Here is a 7,587-nt window from a genome sequence, read left to right on the forward strand (position 1 = left end):
CTCATATTTGTTCCCTCCTTCTATGCTTCTTAAAAGCTGAACATCAGCTCCAGTGGCATTCATAATTGCTGTTTTTGAGTATGCAATATTCTTTTTTGTTCATTCTCACCTATCATAAGAATTCCAAGCTTGATGTTAACTTTATGACATTTATCTTTTGCTAACTTTCCTTCATAGAGACTGACACGGCCAAGTTAGTTGGAACCTCTGAAACTAATGATTTGGTCGCAATTCTGAAACGAATATTGATAAGTCCTAATATTTAGTTTTTTAAAAGGACCTTTAAAAAAGAGAATTATATATATTTATAAGATTGGAAATATTTGGAAATATATTAATTTGAATAAACAAATATAATTTGGATAGGAATATTATAAGAATAGGCAAAACACTGCAACTTTTTTCATAGGAAAAGCGCCATGGCAAATCATTAAAAACATAAAATAACAAACATGAACTCATATTAAATTACATTATATTCACATGTGAAGATAGCAAAGGGTTATTGAGGCTAGCTAGGAAAGCAAGAAGCTGTTTTTGTGGCATGAAGTTTTGGACTTGATGGGCCGCAGTCTCCTGCCAGATGGGTCATTCTGAAACAGATGGTGTAGAGGAAGAAGAGCAGAGGGGAAGAATACAACCTTAAAGGGAACCAGTGTTTGTGTTTATTCTCTCCGAATCAAAAACCAATTTTCTTAGCTTCAACTGCTGCATCCTGTCTGTAAGGAAGTCTGCAATCCACCTACAGGTGGAGTCGTTAGAGCTTGTCCTTTTGCAGGGTTCAAGAGGATGGTTTTGAAAGTGTAGCTGAAATCCACAAACAGGATCCTAGAAGAGACCAAATGGTACAGAATGTAATGAAGGACTATGTTCGGTGCATCATCTACAGAACTGATGACTGATGACAATGACTGCATTACCACAGAGGTCAGGGTAAAGGGTCTGTTGTCCTTTAGTCCTGAGGTCCTTGCTTTTTGGAGAAAGAGTTGGCCATGGAGGCTTTGAGACAGGTTGACTCATAGCATGTCTCAGTGAGGTGTTAAAAATGTCTGAATAAGCAATTATAAGATAAGCAGGTAATCAGTGCACAGAAATTAAAATTGCAATTATTTGATCTTTCTGTTTGTTCCAGCTAAAATTGTTGTTGCAGAATTTTGGACCAGCTGAAATTGATCAAGATTTTTTTATTATTATTATTTAAAGGGAAAGAACATTAAACATATTTGGAGAACAATAATAAATGTCGTTAGGTTTTTTGTTTTTTAACACAACATTTTTTTGTTTGAAATATTACTCAAATTATAAAATAAAAAATTCTTTGTAACTTTTAACAAGAATTCAAATGACCAAGTTGTTGTCTAAACATGAGAATCCCTCTTTTCCCCTAAAATTCAGTTTGAAGAAAGTATTTCTTTTTTCCTAATTTACTTTCTAACATCTGTTTAATCACTTCATTAACTTGACAGTTTAAGTCAGTTATTGAGTAGTATAGCTTACCTGAGATAGACAATATCTGTTAATAACCAGCAAAGTAGATGTATGGTAAAAAAGAAAAGAATTCATGAGGTTACCCATATTTTAAATCAATAGTATCTAACACAGTGTGGTTTGTCCTTTCAGTAATGACCGAAAGGACAAGGTGAGGAGCTCCATTACCCAGGAGGAGCTCGGAGTAGAGTCTTTGCTCCTCCACGTCGAAAGGAGCCAGCTGAGGAGGCTTGGGCATCTGTTTCGGATGCCTCCTGGTCGCCTCCCTTGGGAGGTGTTCCATGCATGTCCAATTGGGAGGAGGCCTTGTGGAAGGCCCAGGACACGCTGGAGGGACTATGTCTCTGAGCTGGACTGGTGTCACCATGGGATCCCCCTAGAGCAGCTGGAGGAAGTGTGCCTGGATCGGGAAGTCTGGGCATCTTTGCTTAGACTGCTGCCTCCGTGACCTGGCCTCTGATAAGCGGAAGAAAATGGATGGATGGATGGACAGTGTTTATATCTGAATGGATGCTGAAAGGTATAACGGTACTAAAACAGTTAATTCACCAGAATCCGCTGTCATTATGATGTCAGTAGAAGCTTTAAGAGAGGAGGTTTCTCCTTAATTCATGCTTTCTTTGTGTGTAAAAAAAAAATTGTTTACAAAAAAATCTGATTTTAAGAAAAAAAACAGTTGGTCAGCGACAAGTTATTTTTAAAATGTGAAAGGTCACATGCCTGTCATGTTACGGTACTAAATGTGAAGAAACAGTAATTTTATGCACAAGAATAAGACATTAGGATTTCACACACTCCCTGAGAAAAAAAGACATTCAAATCTCTTTAGCCTTAACCTCAGTTTGACAAGAAACAGAAATGGGAAAGAGAAAAGAGGGGAGAGACTTTAGAGAGTATGAGCTTTTAAACCACATCCCCTACACCACACCCCTTTTTACAGTGCCAGATTTTCCCAAAATGTATCAGAGGCAGCATATCTTAGCCAAGTGGCAGTAAAATGTCTGATAAATTAGGAGAAAAGCTTTCCATTGAAGCAGAGAGCTGTCTGCAAGAACCATTTAGAGAGAATAAAAGCAAAGTTTCTGCCTATCACAGCAAACAGGAATCCCTGAATATTTGGGGCTCTCTGCAGCCCAAATAACAATTATTATAATAATCCGTTTTATTAAAGACACAAGTTGGTCCATATAAAAAGATACAAGAACAATTATTAAATAGAATAAGGAATACAAATAGAAGTCACAAATTAATAAAAGGGCTAAAACACCAATAGTTCCACATTTTAGACTTAAACCTGACTTGGGGTGATAGGTGTGTGATAATAGTGATATGATAGCTATATTACCAGTTAGCTAGCCTACTGTTACATCTGCACTTAAGGTAAATACAGAATCTAACAAAATCAGAGAATATCTTACGTGAGTTTCCACATACTGCTTTGCTTGAAGCGCCTCCACAAGTGGGCGGTGTTCAAAAGAAAACAGGCTTTAAAAAGTGCTACATTCACTGAGACCAAACATCGCTAACGTTTCCTCAAGCATATCAGACTCTATACATTTACCCATTATGTCTATAAATGCTCATGTTATCAATCAGACCATCAGTAATATAATGTCCTAGATAACTGACAGCAACACACACTTTGAGAAGATCAGTGAATAAGGAGAAATCAAGAGGTAGTTTCTGATCCACCCTGCCTCTGATAATCAGCAAAATCATCACTCTTTTATTATTCATATTTTTAAACTCTTAGCCATGTCTTTGTATATTTGCAGATGTAACAAATCATTTTATAAGATGATGGATTGAAGAGTGCCCTGTCAAATATTCACAGCTAGTGATATTGTTCTATTTCAGTAATGATATAAAAACCTATTCGGCTTTCACATAATAACTGTTTTTGTACTGATAGGAGACACTATTTATCAATAACCCAACTTCAGAAGGCATTTGATTGATTTGATCATTTGATTTAATGATTACATACATGGGGCTGCACAGTGGAGCAGTGGGTTGCGTTTAGGGTTTGATTCCGGGCCCAGGTACTTTCTGCATGGAGTTTGCATGTAAGCAAATATATTTTATTGAAATTTATTGAATTTTTTTGAAAGTTTTAGAAATATAATACATTTCAGGATTAAGAATAAAACCATTTTAATTACCAGAATCAATTATGCACAACTTCTGGGAAATACCTCATATGAAAACAAGATTAGGAACATAAGCAACACTGTTTAGGTGACATAATATTCACACAGATCACTAGATGTTGTTAAACACTGTATCTAAGTTCATGTGGACTTTATAGAGGGGCTGCTTGGAAGTGCCTCTTTGTTGGAAAGCATCTTTAAAAGCCTGGTCATTTCATAAAGAAGCCATGGCCTGATAACATTTTGTCCATTAGTAAGAGTGCAGCTTCTTTGCTTTCAGCAGTTATAAATGAGGGCTAAACTGTTGCAGGTAAATATCACACATAACAAAGTGCAGTGGATTACATCTCATTCAGCATCCCAGTCAATCAGCGAGCTGCAGAAAGCTTTAAAGCATGGACTGTCCTTCAGCATGAGCATGCCTTCCTTTTTCGTTTCTGTTGTGCTTATATTCATGCCTCTCCACCTGTAAACTGTTTGCTGTTAACGTAAGCATACAGCTACACTTCATCAGTGCTCATATAGACAAGGTTTATTAGAGTTTACGAGATGTGCACAAAAGTAACGAGGTCCCTGGTTGATCTCTCACAAGGATCGAGATGAAGGAAGTGAAGAAAAACTAAACAGCGAGCATCCGCCTCATACTTTGCTCCACGGGATGCATTTGTGCGTGCGTGCATGTATGTTGGTTTGTGTCTATGTTTAGGGTGTTTGTGTATCCTTTCTCCAGCAGGACCCCCAGATCAAAACCGCAACCCACTCTCCCTCCCCATGCCTCGCTCTTTCTCTCTTTCTCCATCTCTCCACCCCCTCTCTCATTAAAAACTGCAGGCCCTGGTTTCTAATTAAATCCCACTTGAAAAGTCTTAAAGTCAGCCTCAGATTGATTCAATTTGCATTTCTGAACAGAGAACATTGCCTAAAAGGATTAATAAATTGGACGAAAAAATGCCTTCTTTCTGCTCTGTGCCGTCAGAGCTTGTAAGACAACATCCAAAGAGAAATATCCCTCCCCCCTCAACAAGCGTCGATCCAACATATGCTCTTGCTCTTTCTCTTGCATGTCCCTCCCAGGATGCTAGAAGAGATTGGGATGTGCATATTATAACTGTGTGTGCACACATGCATGTCCTCGTCCGTGGAAAACGACGAGAGCAGGATCCCCTCCGAGGCTCAGTTGCAAAGGAACACACACAGCGTGCTGCTCACAGTGTCCGTGAGTGTCTAAGCGTTTGTGTGAAAGAAGGGTGACTTTGTTGTGTCGTGCCAAAGTGCTGAAAGTGACAAGAAGGCACAGTACGGGGAAGATCTTCGCCGCTCTGTCTGTAAGTGCAGAAACAGGCTGCGAGGATGGAGCCGTGCCTTTGGCTGGTGGACACCTTCAGCAAGATGTCTGTAAATCCAAAACATTTTGCCAGCTATGAAAGCCAAATTTGTTTAGTGTGATAACTGGAAAAGAGCATGAAAGAGATTCTATGCAGATAAAACACTAACTCTTTTCAGAGAGTCAGTGAAGAAAGAATTTTATGGCACCCAATCAGTTAATAAAATATCTGACAAGAGTATTGACAATTCATCTATGCGGCATGTTTTATTTTATGGTTTTAAAATATTTTACCCAAATAAAACTCCTGAAAAGTGTAGTTTGTTAATGGTTTTTTGGGGGTTTGTTTGTTTTTCTTTTATACAGACCCATTTTTTTCCTTCATTTCCTCATATGTTTAGGCCCTATCCTAATAAACTGAAATTCACATGCATTTTTAAAAGCATGCAAAATGTGTGTGTGTACAATTCAAAAGAAGAAACCTGTCGAAATGACAAAAATCACACAGGGAACATAAAACACTAGCATTCGTTCAAAGTGCTATTCACAGGTCCACTATCTTCAGTTTCACTGAGCTTAAGCTACTTTGTAAAAATAAATGGACCAAACATTTAGTCTCTAGATATTTAAAGATTCCAAAAAAAGACTTGCAAATGTAACTTTTGAAAACTGTGGTTCTACAAATTATTTAATTAGACCGATGACAAACAAATGCAAGCATTTTCTGAAATTCCTATTTTTTCAACCAAAACCTTTTATAATTTTTCTTAAACTAAACACTTTTTGTATAGTTTGAATCATGATTACATAAAAAATTAGAAAATGTGCAAAAAAGGTGTGGATATAGATTTGCAAGACCATGTAAGGACTGTCTGTGTGCCTCGTCAGTGTATTGCAGCTCTATTGCAAATGCTTTACATGAAACTGGAGCAAAAACATTCTAACCAAAGCTGTCTATGAGACATTTACATCTGTAAATCAAAAGGTACTGGATGGATGGATGGATGGATGGATGGATGGATGGATGGATGGATGGATGGATGGATGGATGGATGGATGGATGGATGGATGGATAAAAACTGTCTGAAATAATAAATAATAAATAAATAAATTAACTAAACATGTGTGTGTGTGTGTGTTTTTTAATATGGATACAAACTTGTAATACTTTTCTATAATTTCTGGTAAATACACTTTGAAAGCTGTTTTTTTTTGCCTCACTAGAAATAAGAAATTTCCCCAAATTGCACTAACATTAGAGTGTGTGCTATACCTAAATAAAGTGATTTTTATAAAGAGCAGGCGTATACGTTTAAAACACTGCCAGTGTCATGTCTGACGCAAGCTAAATTGCATAATAACTTTAAAACTTCCAGCTGTTTTTCTAATACAGAAATCGGAACTCATACTTGCAGTCACAAAATTAGAGGCTCCACTCTGATCTGATCCAGGACTGTAGCTTCACATTATAAAGGGCAAATGAAAACTTCTCCAGCCTAAATGCACATTCAAAATCAAGCAAAATGTAGAAGTGTTAATAATGACAGACCATTATGATAAACTGGAGATGCATGAAGTGCATTGTGGTCAGATTGAGAGGCCTCATGATGAGAGGAAACTTAAGTGCCAGGATCATTTAGCCTTGCTTTATAAAAAGACAACACTGACCCCTAGTGTATATTTTTTTATGGAAAGAAACAGTTTTGATTTGGAGGATCTTTGTTTATGCAACAGCTTACACAGTAATGTGTTATCAACACCAAAATATTCCTTAATTCCAGTGCGTTTAGTCGTTGGTTGTTGATTGTTTTTTGTTTGACTTTTTGCATATTTGTTCCTATAAAAATATATGTATTTGAAAACTTTATTATTGTACATGTGTGCCTGTAATTTTTCTTCACAAATAAGAGTCTTACAATAAGAAACATGGATTCCAGTAACAGGGCAAGGCCATGAGGTTTGCGTGTGACTGTTTCTGACCATGTTCTAATATTGGCACCCGGTGAATTGGAGCTTCCTTTGATGCGATGAAGGCTGACAAGCGTGAAACAGGTCCAAGCAGGCACGTGGGTGCTGCCAATTAACCCTTTTCACCGTGTGAAACCAAACATAATTGCCTGTGTGTGCAGGGGGCCAACAGGCCATGGCCTGCCCAGCGTAGGCTGAAATGGGCATTAGCTGTGCTGCCAGGTGACCATTACACACAATTGAACTGCTGGGTGTCTCTCTAAATCACATAGTTACAGTTGCTATCCTCACATAATTGGCATGATATTACCAAATGGAGCGTACTTTTAATTTTCACACATTTGCAGTTTATCTTGAACATATTTTTAGATGATTTGGATTTGCAGAGCGTTGCATTTATTACTGTATTATAAGGTCATATTCCTTTAAAGCTTTGTATGGTTTCCCAGAGTGATACTTTAAATGTCTTTGTCCTCATAGTAGGTGTGTTCTCAAAGTAACTGTACAGACATTACTAACCCTGCTTTGTGTGTAAATGATCATATTTTTCTTCATATTAAGCTCAAGCACAATGTCCTACATTTTTAATTTAAAACGCAAAAATAGAGCACAGTTTAAACTGAAATAGAGTGGGTGTCTGCACTGCTGTAAGCACAA

The sequence above is a fragment of the Cyprinodon variegatus genome, unplaced genomic scaffold (assembly GCF_000732505.1).
Source record: "Cyprinodon variegatus isolate N-32 unplaced genomic scaffold, C_variegatus-1.0 Scaffold6, whole genome shotgun sequence".
NCBI classification, from domain to species: Eukaryota; Metazoa; Chordata; class Actinopteri; order Cyprinodontiformes; family Cyprinodontidae; genus Cyprinodon; species Cyprinodon variegatus.